Source organism: Polistes fuscatus, unplaced genomic scaffold (assembly GCF_010416935.1).
Source record: "Polistes fuscatus isolate 324 unplaced genomic scaffold, CU_Pfus_HIC Scaffold6, whole genome shotgun sequence".
NCBI classification, from domain to species: Eukaryota; Metazoa; Arthropoda; class Insecta; order Hymenoptera; family Vespidae; genus Polistes; species Polistes fuscatus.
The window spans coordinates 303892-324040 of record NW_025113140.1 but is presented as its reverse complement, the minus strand read 5'-3'; the positions used below and the strand labels follow the sequence as shown (position 1 = coordinate 324040).

The 20149-nt window shown below is 36.7% G+C and overlaps 1 protein-coding gene and 2 long non-coding RNA genes across 3 annotated transcripts in view; 1 reads left to right on the top strand and 2 right to left on the bottom strand.

The window, feature by feature from the left end:
* Positions 1-20149, bottom strand: part of LOC122523608 (Krueppel-like factor 6) — a 233038-nt gene that overhangs the window by 119615 nt on the left and 93274 nt on the right. The gene's annotated exons all lie outside the window — the stretch shown is intronic.
* The window catches only part of LOC122523609, a 39024-nt gene that overhangs the window by 8959 nt on the left and 9916 nt on the right, over positions 1-20149 (bottom strand). The window lies entirely within an intron of this gene.
* LOC122523610 lies at positions 6325-6917 on the top strand. Its single transcript, XR_006305334.1, has 2 exons — positions 6325-6501; positions 6665-6917. It is a non-coding gene; the product is annotated as an uncharacterized LOC122523610 (long non-coding RNA).

The window sequence follows — 20149 nt, the reverse complement described above, 5'->3', positions numbered from 1 at the left end:
CGCATAGCGGTTCAACAACAACATTCCCGAATATTTGTAGCTGTGGTCTCAAAATTAGCAGTAAATACAAGTAATACAATTAAATTGCAGAAATTTCATCTCAACCACAAGTCTATTTAATCCGTAACTATTATATTTTATCCATTATTATTAAAAACAACATTTAAACGAGAAACTGAAACCTCGAATATCTAACCGATATGGTACGCAAAACAAAAAAGAAAGTATTTAAAGAGGAAACTGGAAGTTCAGATATATCCGAAAAATGGTATGTATGATATATAGCGTGTATGATGTAATATAAGTTAAGTTATGTCTTAACAAAAGTGCCCAAGTAAGATATTTTTTTCCCTGTGGTTCAATAATTCTCGATCCGTCGACGCATAAATAATGAATGCCGGTTCGCCGAGGGCGTAAATCAAATCGACGACAGCTGTTTCATTTCGAGGTCGATTTGTCTCTCGCACACGGTCGGATCGATGCGACGACGGCTCGAACACAACGTATCGAGCTTTCGTCCGTAAGCGAGCACGTGTTTATGAAATATCGTGACGCATTATACTTTGTACAAGACGTCACTACGACTTTTTATACTCTTCCAAGATGAAAACCTTAAGAAAGACGATGTAAAACATTTCTTTACAAATCTTTATCGTCCATCTTGTCAGAAATCGACACGCACAATGATCAAGTTGAAAGGTAAATTTCGAATGAAATTTTTATTTAAATAAATACGATCGCGTCGAGAATATTTTGCTACAGAAAACTGTGTCAGGATAGTTAATAGTTCATACAATTGTCTTTTTTAATATTTTTACAAATTGACAAAATTGCCAATTTAATTTCTTTTCTAAAAGTTACATATTTTTTTCACAAAAATATCCTGCGTCGAACTGAAGATAATATTGTTTCAAACACTTCCTACAAATTTCGAGTAAATCGAATAGAAATTCATTGAAATATGCATGAGCGCAGTTAAAAAAAATGTAGTTTCGAGGAAAACGTGCTTAAAGCTTAACATTCACACGTGAAACTTTTACGTAGAGAGACATTCGTATACAACTATGTAATAACGGTACGTAACTTTAATAACAATAACTGCTAGAACTTCGTTAATATTTCAAAATTTGTATGTAATAATGAAGGCATACTTATAACATTAATTGGAATAAATGAGAATACATAAAAAACTACAAAAACATAAATAAAATACGACCTTAAAATTATGTCAACTGTTATTAAAGTTTTTCCCCATTTAAAAAGCAACTAATTAGTCGTTTACTTTTACGAGAAAAAGAAAAAAATAAGAAAAAGGAAAGGAAAATCTGCAGTCCAGACAGTTTGATCGTGAACAAAGTCTCGTTCGTGAGAAGCGAAAAAGACGTTTCACATTTACGCGCGCGTTTTGCCGAAAACACGTTCTCTAGACTGGATGTGTAAGAGAAAAGAAAAAGGAAAGCCAAGAGAACGGGGGAAGAGATACGTTCGTTCGGTCGTATTTGACAAAGTGCCAAAGGAAAGTTGGCGAGCATCGAAGCGCCACGTCGTTTTAACGAACGATCGGAAGTCCCGACCTTCCATCCGTAGTTAACGTAACCATTAATAATTATTCAACGAGAGGAAGAAACTTAGCCCTTATTCGTCTTATCATAATCCTTAATCGTTTTCAAAAGGAACGAACAGTTCGCTTTTATTCTAATTAAATGAAAAATCGTCCAAGGTCGGTTACGATCGCATAACAGCGAACCGAATACACGCGCGTTCGCGCACGCTCCTAGATATATACTTTGACACACATACTTGTTCGTAACGAGACACTCGGACGTTAATTAAGTTAACGACCGTTAAAGTGGCCTGCGGAAATGAGAGTATGCGCTATGATCTACCTACGTACTTACAAGACTTACTTACTTACTTACTTACTTACATTCGTTCATTCCATCTCTTCCTCTTTCTCTATCCTTTACTTACTTTCCTACTTAAATAACAATGTGTTTTATGCGATACCAGTGGTATGGTATAGTAGGAGAAAGCCGAACAAGATACCTAGTCGTGGAATCAAAGTACAAGAGGAAGAAGACTATGTCCCACGGGTTCGCATTACAACCAGAGATACATTTAATCCAACAACGACTGAACGAAACGTCCAACTATTTATAGACTATGATTAGATACGTACTTTTAAAACTATAGTCACGAAAAGTGATTCCTTGTCTGAAAATAGATCCCACATAATTTGTATATATTTAGGATTAATATGAAATTGATATAGAAGTTTAAATAATATGAATTTTCTTGTGAATATTTTGATCAAATCTATAAAATTGGAATCAAGTAATTCAAGACTACGAGTAGCTTATACCCTTTACTATTTTTCGTCGAGACTAGCAAATAGTTCTGCGAGTAAAGTTGAGAGGAACCACTAAAGGAAGAAAAGAAAAAGATGGAAGCTTGGAAGGACGTATTCGCTATTCTAAATTTACAACCCACAGACGCGTTATCTACTTTCACGTATGCGTATCTATAAATCTACGGGTGGGCTATGGATCCGAATTTTCTCTTGGCCTGGTGTTGTAAATATCCGAGTGCTTCGGTACCCACCGGTGGCGTTCTCGGTGGTGCGGAAAGTGCTTTTGTTTTAAACGGATGATACGGGAGAGATAGACGCGAATTTAAATTCGAAATTTATTACGGTCTGAAACATCCCTCGTACCACCGAACGAGTAGACCTACCCATGTATGTACATACATTGTTATATTTTCTTTCTAAAGCAACGCCATTGATCGAATCTTCATAACACTTCTGCGAAAATATATTTTCAATTAGTATTATATATTTTTTGTTGATAAAATTAATAGAAATTTTTTAATAACGATGCCACTTAACAGCACGAATTTTTATGATTCATATCCCAAACGCTAAAAACCATTAAACTGTTATCTTAATTACAGAAATATTGTATCTAAATTTCAAATGATGCACACGTAGATCTTCCCCCAATTAGATGAACAACACAATCTCATACACGTAACCCAAGTTAGCATTTTTAATCCCTAATTAATTCGTTTTACAGAATTTAATAACAGAAACGTGAAAATACATTCGCGCATGGATTTTTATCGTGAGAAATTTGCCAACATGGACGTTTAATACGTAACACGTTAAATAACGTTTTCGTCTATGTAAAGAGAGAAGAAGAAACATGTAATAATGAGAAACAATGCATAAACTCGTTCGTGATTTTATTAGATAGACATAAAAATCATACCGATTGAACATAAGCTGTTATATAGATCAATACATAAATACATACATCGATACGTGTATATCTCTGTTCGCGGATATAAGCAAATAATTGTTATCGGTGCAACAACGTTCCGTTTACATTCGGCCCTGACTGGTGCACGATTTCCCACGGATACGCGCTCGACGGTGTTATTTTCTATTGGCTCGCCTTACGGCCCGTTTTACGCATCGCTCCAAATCACCGTTGCGTGTACAAACACCAATTATTCTAGCTTCAAGATATACATATATATGTGTAGTAAATGCCTGGTTATAATAGATACCTCGATGTAACAACGTTATTACTGCCCTATACCACTGAGATACGATATTCGGCGCGATAAATCATATGCCGATTCTCCAGAAGAAAACCATTAATACGAATGAAATCGCAATCGTAAGAGGATGGAATAAAATTATTATCAAATTCAATCGGTATCTACGTTCTTGATTAAACAGAGTAATTAACGAATACAAATTTGCGTCGAGAATAACAGGAAAAGTACGAAAAGTTTGTAGACAAAATGAAATCGACTATTGGTGCATACAATAAAATGTAGAACTTATCTGTATTTTAAAATTCTATTTGACTTTCTAATAATTTAATCAAGTATATGTATTAGGGTTCAAATTTATTCTGTGAATAGAAGATGGTAAAACGTTATATAGCTATTTTGATAAAGAAAAAGAAAGAGGATGAGAAAGGGGAAAAGCATGAGTAGCTTGATACGTATATCGGATAGGTTGGGAAAAGAGGGAGTTGCGTTATAACGGGAGCTTTACGACAGAACGGTTTAATTGTCCGTGCACGGCGGCGGTCATTCCACGAGGAGAAAGAACCTCCGGGAGGTTCTCCGTGCCAAGGCGCAATCCGTACTACAAACGAGCATTTTCATTATAGGCCAGGGCCAGTCTGTTTTCGCGTTACCCTCCCGAATCGTCACTGTAAAAAATACGAACAGACAAAAACAGATAAAATGAGAAAAATAGATGCGCAAATAGAAAGAGAGAAATGTTTTTTTTTAACGATTATTACCAATACTGCTACACTTAATAATTCATTTAAATGTTTCTTATAATAGTCACGAAGTTTTAGAAAATCTCATATTTACAATTTTTTCATAAAAATTGAGAATTTTCAAGCCCGATTTTTTCGAAATAATTTAACCCCCTATTTTTACATGTACAATCACCCCTACCACCACACCAATCTTCGCTTGGTTTTATCACTCGTACGGATACACCCTTAATACTTATATTGAAGAGCAGTAAAGTATTCTCATTGAGGTGTTTTCATATGCACGTTCTTGTATAGAAGCTTTTAGCACCAGTAGTGTCGGCACGAGGTCCTGTTCCTAAAGCACGCGACTTGGGACAGTTATCGCATCGCTAAAACCTATACACTATACATACGTACCCTAAGAGCATAATAGTACAACTCCATTAGGCCGTAAAGGATAAAAGTTATCGGCGCATACTCCCAGCTCCTGCTCGTAAATACGACTCGCACTCCCCTACTTTTCTCTCTCCCTCTCACTAGTTTCGATACTAAATTCATTGCATCGGAATCACTATATTTTATTCGTCAAGGAATTCCATAGTTGTCCGTAAGATGTATCCAAGTTTTGAAAAAACAACAAATTAATTGCCAATATAATTTAATTGCTTACCGAACAATATCCGAAATTTATAAAAAAACGTTCGAGTTCGATTTGTGGAATATTTGGAGAGAAAAAAGTAACCGAGAGAGAAAGAGTGAAAATACGATTGAGAAGAGAAGAGAAGTAGTGGGAGTAAGTAGTAAGGAAAGGTGGAAGGTGGAAGGTGGAAGGTGGAGGCGAGAGGGAGAAACGTCCATTATCGACTCATTCACCGTGACCGTATGCGTTTCCTCGCGCGTATACGTACGAGCTCCTCGACATCTAACCTTGGACGGGAAGCTTTCCATTGCGCAGTAGGACACGCATTCCTTCCTATGCTCGATTGGTATGTCGAGGTGAGCAACGGCATGCAACGGCATGCAACGGCATCCAATATTCGCCGATAGGTCGCGGTTACGACCTCGTGAATTCCTACTTTTTCTCTTTCTCTCTTTTTTCTTTCTTTTTATCTACATAGTCAACGAATGTTTTTAATCTGATCTACCCGTGGGAGAATCGAGTGGGAGGGAAGCTATTTCGTCCCTCGCATTCTTCGATCCTTCCTTCCCAATTCTTCTCTCTTCTTGATTTCATAATAAGTATTGAGAAAGTACTGTAAGTAATATTTTGATATCGATAGTTGCTTTTTAAGATAGCTTATTATCCGTATTTGTATTTTTTTCTTCCTCTCTTAATATGTAGTAGAATCGAATAAAACTTATTGAACAAAAAGTAATATTTACGTGATGCACAGAATGGTTTACCTAATATTCTATTTTCCACTAATTTCATGACTTCTAGAAGCACTTTGATTGCATCGAAACAAATTTTTAATCGATTCTACGTACACTTAGATTTTCTTTTAACAATACTGAAACGTTTATAACTCGGTAAGCCGCAAGAACGATTAAGTGGATTTCCTCCGATCGTGATCGCTCGAATTAGCAAAGTATTTACTTACATATACACATACACACACACATATATATACATATGTAAATGGGTATCAGGAACGTTTCTAATGTAAGAGAATCTCGGAACTTCACTTTGGCCTTTAACGAACAAACCATGGGGTTCTAACTGCGCCACCAGCTGCTAAAATCGCTCACCATGTAACATTCTATTGTACTCACCAATATCGTCGTAGAGGCAGTGTTAACGAGCTCAAATCGTAGAGTTGCTGCATATTGCATTGCTACTGTTATAGTGAAAGGAAGAAGAAAAAAAGAAGTTTGACAGGAGTTAGGGTATGCACATAATATATATCACTCTCCAGCAGCACACATACACACACTCGCGCACGTATGCGATATAATTTGCATAGGAACAAAAACACACGTGTATATGCGACGCGAAATAAATCGAATACTTTTCTTATATAGATCTTACATCTCCCGACGCTCGAAGAAGACTAACAACGAAATGGGAAATATCTACTCAATGTATCCGACGAACACCGAAAGTACACGAAGGTTAATGTGTTTACAAGTTCGACGACGAAATTTTAAACAAAAAAAAACCAAACGTAACATTGGAATACAAACACCGGCTGAAGAGTGAGAGAGATACGAATGTGTAAGGAAAACATTGAACGACTAAGAGACGATTTTTTCTATTAGGAAATTAAAAAGAAAATATCAAAAGAATTATCTCGAAAGGAAAGTTTTACATTTGATAGTTCCATTTTTATTATTTCCTTTTCTTTACATTCTTTGTTATTTTATTTTTCCTCGGTAAGCGGAACTTTCGCCGATGCAGAAAGGTCTTATTGAAATGCAGAGGTACCCTCCGAAGTGGAAGTCACTTTCGGGAGTCCCGAAATAACAGGCTAGCGGACAACGTGCGGAGAATCCTTCGCTTCCTGAAACGGCCATCGGGCGAGATACGAATTCGTAATTGACATGGTGGCACTCACTATACGTCAGCTTTATACCCAAGCATTCTCCACGAACAAACAGGAGAAAACCTAAATAAAAATAACATCCTCCGTTTTTGTTTCTCGTACTTTTTCATTCTTCCGTTGTATATCGATTCCGACAATTAAAAACTCAATTTCCTATGTCTCCTTTACTTTTCATCCAAGTTAAAGATCATCTCTTCTAAAAAAAGAAACTCTTAAAAAGAAACAAAAAATTCTACAAGAACGCGGAGAAAAAAGCATAGAAAATTGAATTCGACCGAGGAAGTAATTTTCGTTTTTGAAAGATCGCCTGTCAAATTTAATAGCTCGTTCGTCGTAGCAGCGTCACGGTTGCAGCAGCAGCAGCAACAGCAGCACCAACAGCAACAGCAACAGCAGCATAGAGCTGCATCCGTACGCTTTATTTTTAAATCCTCTCCTCTCGCGTATGACCGTGGAAGGGGAGGACGAAAAAAAAGAGATGGAAGAGGAGGAGAAGGACGACGAAGCCAGAGTTGCACTCGCGGAATCGTCGATACGTCCGTTTGTTCGTCGAAAAAAGAAGGAAGTTTGGATAAAAAAGGATACGAAACGAACGAAATACGTGCGATTTTATCATTTGACGCTCATGCATATTCATCGAAGGACGAACCACGTTTATTCTCTCTTTCTTTCTCTCTTTTTTCTCTCTCTCTCTCTCACACACATACACACACATTCTCTCTCTTCGTCTCTTTTCGTAGAAATACCACGTGTCGGTATTCCGTATATACGAATATCATGATACGAACGGCCACGATACGACGAACCCGCAACTGGTGGCAATTCCTTTTTCTCCCCCCATCCCACCCTCTAACCGCTATTCCTTCCCTCTCTCTCTCTCTATCTTTCTCTCTCCGTTCCCCTAACAACCCCTCTCAACGTCCCTATCGTTTTCGTCCGATTCCACGCGGAGGTTATCCACGAATGTTTTACCCCGTCGTCGGAAAAAAGAAAACGAAAGAAGACAAACGAAAAGGAAGAAAAACAAGAGAAACGATTCATGGACGCTAGTTACGACGAGTTGTTCAGGAGATGGCGGCAATTACGAAAGCGATGACGCGTACTTACTTACCAACACGTTCGTTTTTCGTATATGTGCATATGTGTACTTACTGGAATATGAGTATACACGTGGTCGAGTATGGATGTATATATATTTTTGAACATATGAACATTTTTTAAGCGCGAAGCTGCACTAGTAGATTATTCGTGGTAAGGAATATTCTAGGAAGAAATATTTGACGGAAATTGGTTCATTACAATGAGAGAATAATTAATAGGCTTTTCGCTAATTAGACAGTTATGAGTAAAGAAGGTAATTAAATGGGAATACCTTGAGCTTTTCTTCTACCTTATTGTCAGTCTTAAGGTTTGCCACTAATTTTCTATTATATCTTGTAGAATTTAATTAAAGCTCTATTCATTCGTATAATATTACTGCTGAGACTCAAAATACAATAATGACAAACTTTTCGAAACACTTCTATAAATTATGCGTATTTGATACATCTGCAAATTTTTTTATTGTAGAAAATTATAAAATATCTAATATTTGAAAACACAAAGTCTATATACTTTATCTTTATGCTCCAAAAATTCTCAACTAAACGTTTAGCGTTAAACGTAGTACGGAAATCGCGTTATGATTTACCTGACGTATCGAGAATATGTCAGAACGGAAAGGTTCGACGTTCTTCGCACGCGCTGATACACAACGTGATTCTACGACACGATATCAAGGCTATCATACGCGTTTGTCGTATATATAATATATATATATATATGTACATACGTATGTATATGTGTGTGTGAGCATGTACTAGAAACAACGTGACACGAAGCAAAATACGATGAGGAATTCGTTATCAAACACTCGATATTGAACGTATACTACGTATTTACAGGAAAAGACAGATAGCATTGCATCGTAAACATTTTTTAAAATGGTGTCTTGAAAAATGTCTATGCTTTCGATTTATATATCTATATATTTTTTAATTATTATCGCAGAACAACAATTGTTATACTTTATTTTTTAAATCGTCCAGCTAGTTTAAAACACCCTGAAAACGTGTATGAAATTTATTTAATTAATATAGAATTTATGCTGGCCGATTGTGTTATTCGAACAAATGCACAATCAAAACTGACCTATTCGTAGCACAGCTGTTATTTCGCCTTCGTTCATTCGTTCGTTTGTAGTGCTGTTTTTCATTTTCTATCATTTTCTTTCTTTTTCTCTGAACTACACGAGTGCATATAACCAACCGAACGAAAACATCAGCGTTGAGTTTTCATCGTTCTTGCGCAACTCGTCGCTTCGGTCGTTCAAATTTCGTCATAGCAATTTCCCACAGTCAGTGGACATGGCCTCGAGACGAGGCGCCTGAGTTATCGAAGGAAAAAAGCGTCGGTCGTTGTGTGTCCTGTTGCAAGAAAAAGATACCCAAAACAAAAACTTAATGCTAAGAGAAAAAGAGAGAGAGAGAGAGTAAGAGGCGTTACACAAACTCGAACGTACATCCTGATCTTCACCCTCATTCGTTCAAATTTACCCTCACTTAAACCATCTCTTTTTTCTCCCTATCATTCCCATCTTTCTTCCATTTCTTTTTCTGCCTATCTGTTCTTTATTTTTCTCATTTTTCTCTGTATCTTTTTCTCTTAATTTATATACAAAACAGTCTTGCATAGTAAGACTAGTTGGTCAAAGTTCACTCTTTCACCAACCTTACTCTATTGGTATACTTTTTTACGGTGTAGGTCTCGACACGATTTCGTGCCCGTGGTGCGTAACGAACGGGAAGAGAGGAAGAAAAAGTACTGGAGGAGTTGTCAGAATGAAAAAACAAAAAAGTGAGAAAAAGAGAGTAAAAGTAACGGGGTGAAAAAGAAAGAGAGATAGATAGAAAGAGAGAGAGAGAGAGAGGGAAACTGTGAGTATGCAAAGGATCGATACGGTCACGAGGATTTAGTGAGAGGGGGTGTTTTCGTTATTTTTGTTTCTCACGAATTACTTTGAATGCCAAGCCGTACCCTGCTAGAAAATTACTCGATCGATTCCCTCTCACGAGATTTAAAACCTCGTAGCTTCGATGTCGAGACTCGATGCTTCCAATAGCTTACGAGATTGTAAATATTTGATATATATATGTATATAAATATATATGTATGTATGTATGTATGCAAATACACACACGCACATGACTAAAAGATCGGAATACATATATGTATATAAATACGTATATACACACATAGAAATTGACACACATGTGACTAGAAGATAGGAGTACTAGAATGCCTAGGAGATTTAACTCTGATGGATGAGCGTTCTTCTATGCTATTTTTGTTTCTCACAAATTACTACGAACGTCAATAGAAAATCACTCCAATCGACTTTTTTCTCCTCTCTTCTCTGTGAAGATTTAAAACGAATGGTTTATACTACGATATAAACTCGATAATAATTACGAGTGGCTCAGGCTAGCTTACGACTACTAACATTAATCTAATTGTAAGATAAATATTGAAATAGATGTCGTGATTAGAAGATCAGAGAAGACTTTCGAGTGAAAGCTAATGCTCGATTATCAAGATTATCAGAGTCACCCGTTACATCGCGTTAAATCATCAACGATGATTTGAGACGCGCCTTTGACGATGAAACGAGACAGAGAGGAACAAACGAACGAACGAACGAACGAACGAACGGAGCTTTGCCTTTAAGCCTCACACGATTGCTGCCAATGTTGTGTCTCATTGACGCCGCGTGTTGGCTTGCTTGCTGCTTGCTTGTTCCACGTTCTCTATGAATAGATCCCAAGCTCCCAGTACATTCGTCATATCTCTCTCTCTTCTTCCTTCCCTCTTCCCTTGCAAACCCCTTCTACCCACCATCCTTTTTACTTTCTTCATGTTCCCTTTCTATCTCTTTTTTTTATTCCACTCTCTTTTTCTTTTTTTCTCTTTTTCCTACTATATATGGCAATCGTATAAGTTTACAACTGACTTCTCCATTAAAGCATCCAGAGCAAAACGCTCGAACAGTTGTGTCGCGCCGCTAGCCGTATTCGTCCTGACCGATCGTGACGCGGCTGTTATTATGTCGAAGAAGAGGAGAACGGCTTTTGACCCCTTCTCAATGCACGACGACTTACGTAACGCCTACTAAGATATCTACTCGATTTATCTACTCGAACCCAACTCTTGAGGTTGTTGCTTAATCGATCCTTACGATATTTTCTAACCTTTTCACGTGTATTTTTGATCAAATTTATAAATATATATAAAATAATGAAATCATATATCCTTCTTAACTACGAAATGAATCATGTCGAATATGAGCAAATATTTCTTAAATTCTCATTAATTTTCCCCCATTCCTGCCATCTATCCTTTCAATTCTAGACTCGAGAAGTATGCAACGCAAGTATGAAAAGATCTTTTCAAAGATCTATCAAGGAGGATCCAGAATCCTCGACATAGATACTACGAATACCAAAGGACATCTATCTATCTCTCTTTCGCATAGATTTATTGGATGCGTCGCATTAACTCGTGCTTCGTGTATTATTCGAATTATATCGAATGCAAGAATAGGAATCGATATCCTCAAAATCATGCAACTGCATTTCCAATCGCATCCACAAATTATTACAAGATTCGTGTCACTCTAACAACGGAAAAAACGATAATCAAGGCCACGAGCTTGTTTCTACCGATATTCTCTTACCATCATCTCATCGTTTCTATCACAATTGTGAATGCACAGCATTTGATTTATGATACGTATTATCTATATTGCAAATGTACCTCGTTTAACCATTTTAGTTTTCGTTAAAACATCAGCGTACAAAGTTGTTAATGTCAAACTTAAGGGGACCTGCTAACTCATAAAATAAAATATGCATACACGTGGAAAGGAACAGTCCGCGGAAAAAAGATTTACTCTATCATCTATGGCCATTCAGGTATTGGTATTATTATTTTATTTTAAATTTGTTGTCTACTACATTCAAACGAAAGAAAAAATTTGCGAAGGTACGCGTAATCGTATATACCGAGGTAAAACACGATAACTCGAGAGAGAGAGAGAGAGACAGAGTGGGAACAACAAAAACGAAGTCTTCGGTCTTCCAACGTACGCGACACAATGGTTGTAATGTCAGACGCAAGATCTGCTGGGATGAAGGATGCTCGCGAAACGCGATACTCGCAACAATGATTACGATAGCATCTGATGCTTGACAAACTGTTTTCACAGTGTGTATTACTTGTTCTATATCTCGCTATGAAATCGAGCCTTTTGTTAAAACGCTCGACGTTCAGCCTTCTAAACGTCAAATCAATTACTGTTAGGTTATTCATCTTCCCTCTCTCTCTCTTTGTCTCTTTCTTCGTGGTACAGAAAATATACGGTTTACCGTCAAAAAATTCTACTTGATTTGTTCAATTTGACATTATTTTTCTCTTCGAAATGAGAATAATTAAAGTGCACCAATTGACATGTGTTTTCAGTAATGGGGGACAGAATGCCAAAAGCATTTAAATTGGATTTAATTAAACGTATTTTAAATTTCTTTTTTCTTTAATAAAAATTATATTTTCTCGCTAATCAGAAAGTAATCGAAATTGAGATAAAATTTAATTAAACGTGCTTTTTTTCTGAAATAAATAAAATAAAAATATTCTTCGGTAATTCTTTTTAATTGCGTTTATTCATCCCTTAGAAGTTATATCTGTCCGTAAAGGAAGGACGGAAGGAAGGAAGGAAGGAAGGAGCTTCCTGGACAAATCGTTTAGCAAGTAGAAGGACTAATTACAGCGACTGCGGAAGAACGATTCGTTAACGAGTTTCCGTCATGCGCAGAAACGCGATTGGGGACATTCGCGAAATTAATCCGACGATTTAGGTTGAAATCTGCTATACATTTTCTCATTTCCCTGTTTTTATTTCTAAAGAAAACACCATTTAATTTATCCATAGATTTGTATCTTTTCTTTTGCGAGTAAACATTGATAAAAATTCCTTTGCTACCCCGCATCAGGGTCACTCATTCAAAGAGTATTCATTTTCAGCCGTGACCTCGAAGTTAGCCCACGCTTTCGACTAACTCATTTCCATTATTCACTTCCTGTTTTCGTTCTCACAGTTATTCGGCAAGGGGCGATTTATCAAAGCATAAAAATACTGATTTTATAAATAACAGCTACGTTAAAATATTAGCTACTTTAAAGTTGGACAACGGATTACTTTTAAAATTAAAAATACATACATACCACAACTGAACTAAAAGTAAAAAATAATTTGAAGAAATATAAAGTTAAAAATAAAGAAAGACAAGGAATCTTTTGTATCGTTAAATTTAACAGAGGAAATGAAGCTTAAATTGATGTAAGTTCCCTTGAAGAGAAAATGAACGATCAGTTTGTAAGATCAACAGGACACTACATCCGTCCTTATTCGCCAATTATGGGATCGTAGCGACCGGTAAGTTCGGTCCTCTTTGTCCGATTAACGGCACAACGACGACGAGCAACTCGAAGCAAGACAAGCGCGATTGCAACACAGGCTATGGGCATCGAATAAAGTCATTCGCGGATGAAGAAATCGCTCGTTAAAAGGAGCCAGCCCCATGCCATGCCAAAGTCGGAAACTACCATGCTCAAACATCAAACAAACTCAATTTCTGTTAAACGAACATTGGATAACTCGCGAAGGAAATTAAATGTTACATGATTATTGCTCATTCGTGATATGAAACTTAATTTCACCTTTTAAGAAACATTACGCGTTGTTGACACATTCTTAAGTATACTTTTTATTCCGAAATATTTCTTGTAATATACTTTTTCGTCTTATATATACCGTTTCATATTTTTTGTTCGTCCAATTATTAGGTGAACTATTACCGAAATGGTCAACCATTTCTGCTTCAGGATTCTATATTTTTCATTTCGATTTCTTCGTTTTTACCATTTATATTTTGAATAATAATTACTTTTCATCGATTCATCACAATGCGAATTATTTTTCTTAATTAAACCATAACGTTTCGAAAGATATTCTAAAAGTTGGAGGTTCTGTATCCTTAACGTTCAGTTTAATCTGTTAATTAAGACGCATTCTTATCTAAATTCTTCTTAAAACTAATTACAAGTTAACGTTAGCGAACATTCGTTAAGTTCATCATTTTTGTTTCCTGATACGATCTCACATATACAATCTTGATATTAATTTCAAAGTGTTAGTATCGCTAGCATCGTTACCGTTATAGCGATGGTTATTTCACATTTTCGTAGCGTTTAGAACGCACCGTTTAGAAGGAACAATATTGTTTTGGCCTACCTCGAAATTGTTGTTTGCTTTTTGATCATTATTCGATCGTCGTATTACAGATTGAAACAGCATTAAAAAAATTCAAAGGCAATAGTTTTATTTGGATCTAATTGATTGTTATTGAAGGAAACACTTATCGTTCGTTCTCTTACTTATTTTTTCATACCGTTTATGCTCGTTAACTACTATCCGCAGGCATGCGAGAAAAAGAGAAATAGAGTTTGAGGAGAACGCTCCTTGCCTTCACGGTCTTTTGATCCTGAATTAAACGAAGAAGTCGGTATACATCAAGGTCTACGAGCGAAAATACGAGTTATGTAATGCCGCCTCGAAACCTATTCATTTAATCGACCGTCCACCTTGAATATATTTCTAATCATATTATTACATTGAAAGGATCATGCGAATAGGATACATTTTTTTGATAACTCTTCATCAGGAATCTTTTGCAAAGATGAATTTTTAATTCGTAGGTGCATTGAATGCGTGTGAGTTTGCGTGCATGTGCGGTTATCGATCGCTGTCAAGTTATTCGAAATAACACCTGAGAAACTATGTAAGAAAGAAAAAGATAGGCTATCTCCTCTTCCTGCATAGAAAAAAAGAAAAACTTGGATAAAATTCAATCGACGACATAAACACGACGATATAGACAGGTTGCTCTCTCGAGACGAGATTATTTTCCGTAGGAGATGAAAAATCGTTCGTTCGCGCGCTATGTATATCGTAAATCTTCGCGTTTAATAGCCTCGTATTAAGTTGAAACGATCGGGAAATGATCCAGAAGAAAATTGCCTTATTGTATCCCAAGAACATCAATTTTATTATTAAATATATATGCATGCATTAAGTGTCACGGAAAGTTTGCGTCGAACAATAAGAAAATTAAATAAAAGAAAACAATGTATATGCCACTAGGGGTATGTAAAAATAATAATTAAAAGAAATTTTCCAGGTAACCAGGTATTTATAAACAAGCAAAAATAAATTTTCTAGAAAATCCATTAAACGCATAAATCTCAATAAAAAAACAGAATAAATACTCGTGCAAATATCTATACGTGGACGCAATTACGATTCTTATTGATTAGATTCGCGATTCAAGAAAAAAAAAAACGATTAGATGACGTTATCCAAAAAAAAAAAACAGCGCAAATCTATTATCGAACGTAGCTTCGCAATACTCCGATTGTTTTAATTTCAGTGTAAATTACTGTACTGAAAAAAATAAAAAAACAGTGATTTATAGTAAGAGATTCTTTCAAGGCTAGTTCGAAATACGAAAATATACAATTTTGGTAGATAAAAAAAGCGTGGAATAAGGCGTGTTATCTTCCTCAAAGATTTTTCGACAATTCTCTTTTAGCATATAAATCGAAACGATTCACGGAAGTATCAGCAAATTCCTAGGAGATTCAGAATCTCGGTTATCGTTTCCTTCTTCTCCGTTGCCCACAAATATTCTCTCTTATACCATCTCGAGAAACTCTGTATGTTAGTTTTTTTTTAAATTCACTCCTACTCCTCCTCCTACAACTACTACTACTAGTTGTAGTATTTTTATTTCTTCTTCTGCTTCCACTTCCACTTCCTCGGATTTCTTCTTCTACTCTTCACGCTTTACGTCCACCCAAGAAGAAACGAGAATCACGAAAAGAACGAAAAGAACGAAAAGAAGAAGGAAGGAAGGAACGGACGACCTCCTCGAAAACGAACCTGCACTTCTACATTAACAAAGTAAACATTTCTACAATGTAAACACAGCGTGCAAAATTGTCGGCAGAGAAACGTCTTCTCTCGCGAGCAATGTATGTATAACGTAGCTTCTTCTACTGCTTTTTCTTCTTCTTCTTCTTCTTCTTCTTCGAAAGACGACATTTCTCTAGTAATTTTACGAAGCTCTCTCTGCGTTTTTTTTTTAAAGCGAACTACTACTGCGAGGCACAGGTTAAGTTTTACCGATTGCGAGTTACTCAACGATATCTTTGATCATTCTTCCGTATCTTTTCTTCTTAATGTTACCACGATAGGACGTGCAAGTAAAAAACATTTCAATCAAAAAAGAGAGAGCGAGAGAAATGTTTTACTTTTATTTATGAATGGATGACTCGCGAGTCGAAAAATGTTACAAACTTTTTCCAATAGAAATGTGATAAGCTTTTCGTTTCGGTACAAAAACTAGATAAAATTAATGTATTGTACGATGATCAATGTTCAAGCTTTTAGCTTAAAAATTAAATAAATAAAAAAAAAAAGGAACATTCCTTCCGCAAACCATAAAATATTTCGACACTTTTTCTCTGTCTTTATCATACGGATTACTTTATCATTTAGGAAAGAAACCTCTGCAACATTGATCGATGTCGAAACTTCAATCTTAAAAATGAAATGAGATAAAAAAAAGATTCCACTCTCTCTCTCTCTCTTTTTTTATGAATGAACGATTTCGAAACCGAAAAATATTCGGATCCCTTATACTGGATAAAAAAAGAAGAAAAAAAGGAAACATTCAGAAGCTTATCGTTTAAATGAGAAAGGTATTCGAAGTTGAGAAATATATTGTATCTATATATATTGATCGATGCCCGGACTTGTCTAGATATTTTGCATAAGTAAAATATATGTCTACATATATCCTGAAATTCGAATGAACTTTATATTCTTGATGGATGCTTCGAAGCAACATTTTACGATCGTAGACGGTTTATCCTTTAGCGAAGCTTTCTCGTTCAAAGAATTCCTCACAGCGTTTGCTCAGAGTTAAAGAATGCACCGGTAATCGGCAAGTTTTGCGAGTGACATAACACGAAAGCATCGTCCTGCGTAAACACATAAATCCTTGTCTTCTCCCACTCGCACACTTTCACCCACACATTCTTCGTCAATTTCATTCTATCGCTCTTACCGTTTCTTCTCTTTTTCGATCGAACTTTCCATTTGACGAGTACGTAAATACAAGTACGAAAAGATAGGAATAGTTTCGTGTGCCATCTGGTTCTTTCTTCGTAGATAGTTGCTAGATACCCGACAAAAATTTGCATTTTTATTGAGACCCAACAGATCCTTCTTCTCTTTCTATTTCTTATTCTATTTCTATTCGTCTTTCCTCTCGAAAGAACGCACACGATATTCGGCAAATTTCCTATATCAAATACCATCTCTCTCTTTCTCAATCCCTTCGTACAAGTTTCGTTCCTGAACGCACGTGATTCCTACCTCTTAAATCAAACTGTATTATATATAAACGATTACTATACCTTTCTTATAGATTTTGCTTCCGGATATTCGCAGCACGTTAGGTAGGTAATAAAATGTGTTATCGGTGTAGACCCGTTTCGTACCGGTACCAGTACTCATACTAAAATGTCCTTTAAATAATCGCATTTATCGCTTCGCTTCCAACGCCAACGTCAACATCAACGGCAACAACAACAACCAACAACAATAACGAGGCCAACAACGGCGAGAGCAAGGAGAGGGGAGGGTTGGTAGCGAGCAAGTTTCGTGCATTTTACACGCTGTTAGTGTGCTAAATGTGTTTTGGTAATGGTAAAGTAGTATTAGTGACACGTCACCAACAGAAGCAACGACTTTTCGAGCTTGGAATACGCTCCCCGGATAATTTCCAGCCGGGAACGTCGAGAAAATCCCGAAAATTATGTACGCTTTTAGAATGAATGGGAGAGGGGAAGAGTATGTGCAGACGGAAGCTAAGCGCGTAAGGGAGGATTCTCGCCGATGTGGACACTCACGTGGAATAAAATAATTAGAAGCACCGTAGAAATAGCAGGATGGCGGTGCGACTACGTAATTCCACGAATTACAAATTCATTTCCAAGCTGGATCCATCGAGCTAGTTGAAAATAATTCGGATCAAATATCATTTGCCCGTGTTTTACGAATTTTTTAATACAGTTTCCATTGATTACAATTTAATAATTAATATTTATTTATTCCCCTTTTTGTTATTTGAGTTCCTTTTTATTGCTTAAATATGATATGAAAAGGTACGCGTTCTCGGACAAGGCTGACATTTCAATAGAATATTTTCTTTCGCATTTAATTATTTCCAATTGGATTTTGGAGGTGCAGTTATCAAAATTCCTGAAAAAAGTAAATAACAATCATAGCGATATACAAATATACATGTAAATGCATATACAGCAGGATTGCCATCAAGGCGAGAGGAAAAGTATTCGGGATTATTATTTTGAACGTAGGTAATCGGTTAAATCGCCCTTCATATTTACACCTAGCAAAAGCGTCAGGGGTAAAGGATTATTATGGATTCAATAATAAATATAATATTTCCAAATCGTGAAAGTTGTGAGCCCAAAGAGAAATGAACTTTTCGATCGGCGTCCTCTCTACACGTTGATCTTCTTTCAATGGCGGCCGCTTAATTGAATTTCGTTTCGTCCAATCAGATATTCAAATTCGGAATCTCTCTTCTCGGCGGCGGCATCCTGCGCGTTCGCAGCGTACCGTACCGACTCTTTTCCCATTTCCCAAACGGTTTGATTTTAATTGAATGCCGGCAGTCGCATGAAATATCGTCAGGCTTCCTTCCCACCTACGATCGATTTTTCGCAATTAATTTTTACTGATTTTCATTCGTCACCTCTCTCCCACTCTTCGATTCTATCTCTTCGGATATTTAGGGAAAGTGCTGCTAACATTTCTATATTTAATTAATATATTAAACTGATTAATTTTTGTTTTAACTCAACTCCGATAAAAGGTAAAAGTATTCAACGAGAAATAAGTTTTGGACGTTTTCAGGGATGCGTTAATGCAACTTAGTATTACACACGAACAACTGCCATTATGCATTCAAGTTTTTGCATATACCGATAAGCGTAACAGATGACACTATGAGAGAGTCGTTTAGATGTCTACTTTATATTATGAAGACTCTTAAACTTTTTGGAAAATAAAGCAAATCGATAGTAGATAGATGACTATAGAAAACTAGAGAAGATCGATTTAAAGATAAAAAGTGAAAAATAGAGTAGAAAGAGAATCACGAGTAAGAGTTAGAAACTTTCCTAAAAGCGTCTTCCATAATCCAGCGATCTCGCTTGACGCGAACCATGGGAATCTTCGGATGAGGCTAATTTCCCCAAGGAAATTCCCGGGGATTGGGAAAATCAGTGGCCGACTCGATTCAGCGCGCTTCGACGAAGAGAAATTATTCATTCTCGATAAAGAGACTAGACACCTGCTGCTGAATGAGCACCTGTGGAATGAGAAGAGCCTCTCTAGATTCGCGTTCGCGTTTACGTTCACATTCGCCTTTCGATATCCGATGGAATGCACTGAAAAACGGTACTCCGTGTAAAATAATAATGATTTGTTCTATAGGAATAGTTCGTTTATTCCCAGAAACCCTTTGGAACATAAGCTTTCACGATTATGAAATCGGAACTCTGTTGAGGTATAATAAAAAAGAGAAAGAACTAAAAAATGGATGAAAAAAATCATTCCTCGTTATTCCTCATTCCTCAAAGTCAACGTTTAAAGGCACGACGGTGAGTAGAAATAATTCGAACCGATCGATTTCCTTTGCACAACAACCTCGACTAGAAGCTCTCGGTTGGATCCGTTTCCCTTTCAAAGTTTCGTAGGCTGCGAAGCGGAAGACGGATCTATGGATCGTTGGATCGACGACAAATCGTTTCCCGTTCTAGCATATATATATATATATATATATGCGAAGGTAGAGTCGATCGTTCGTCCGTGACTCGTCAGACGTAACGTCAGAGAGACCTTTCATCCGTAATTACGTTCATTAGCGCTTACGTTCTCGCCCTGATAATGAGCCCGAATAAACGCGACAAACCGTGGAAATGCGGTCAGCATTAATTACCAACAGTTTAGCCAAGCCTAACTCCAGTAAGTCGTGCGCATCCCGTTGTTGTCCGTCGACTGACCCTAACCAC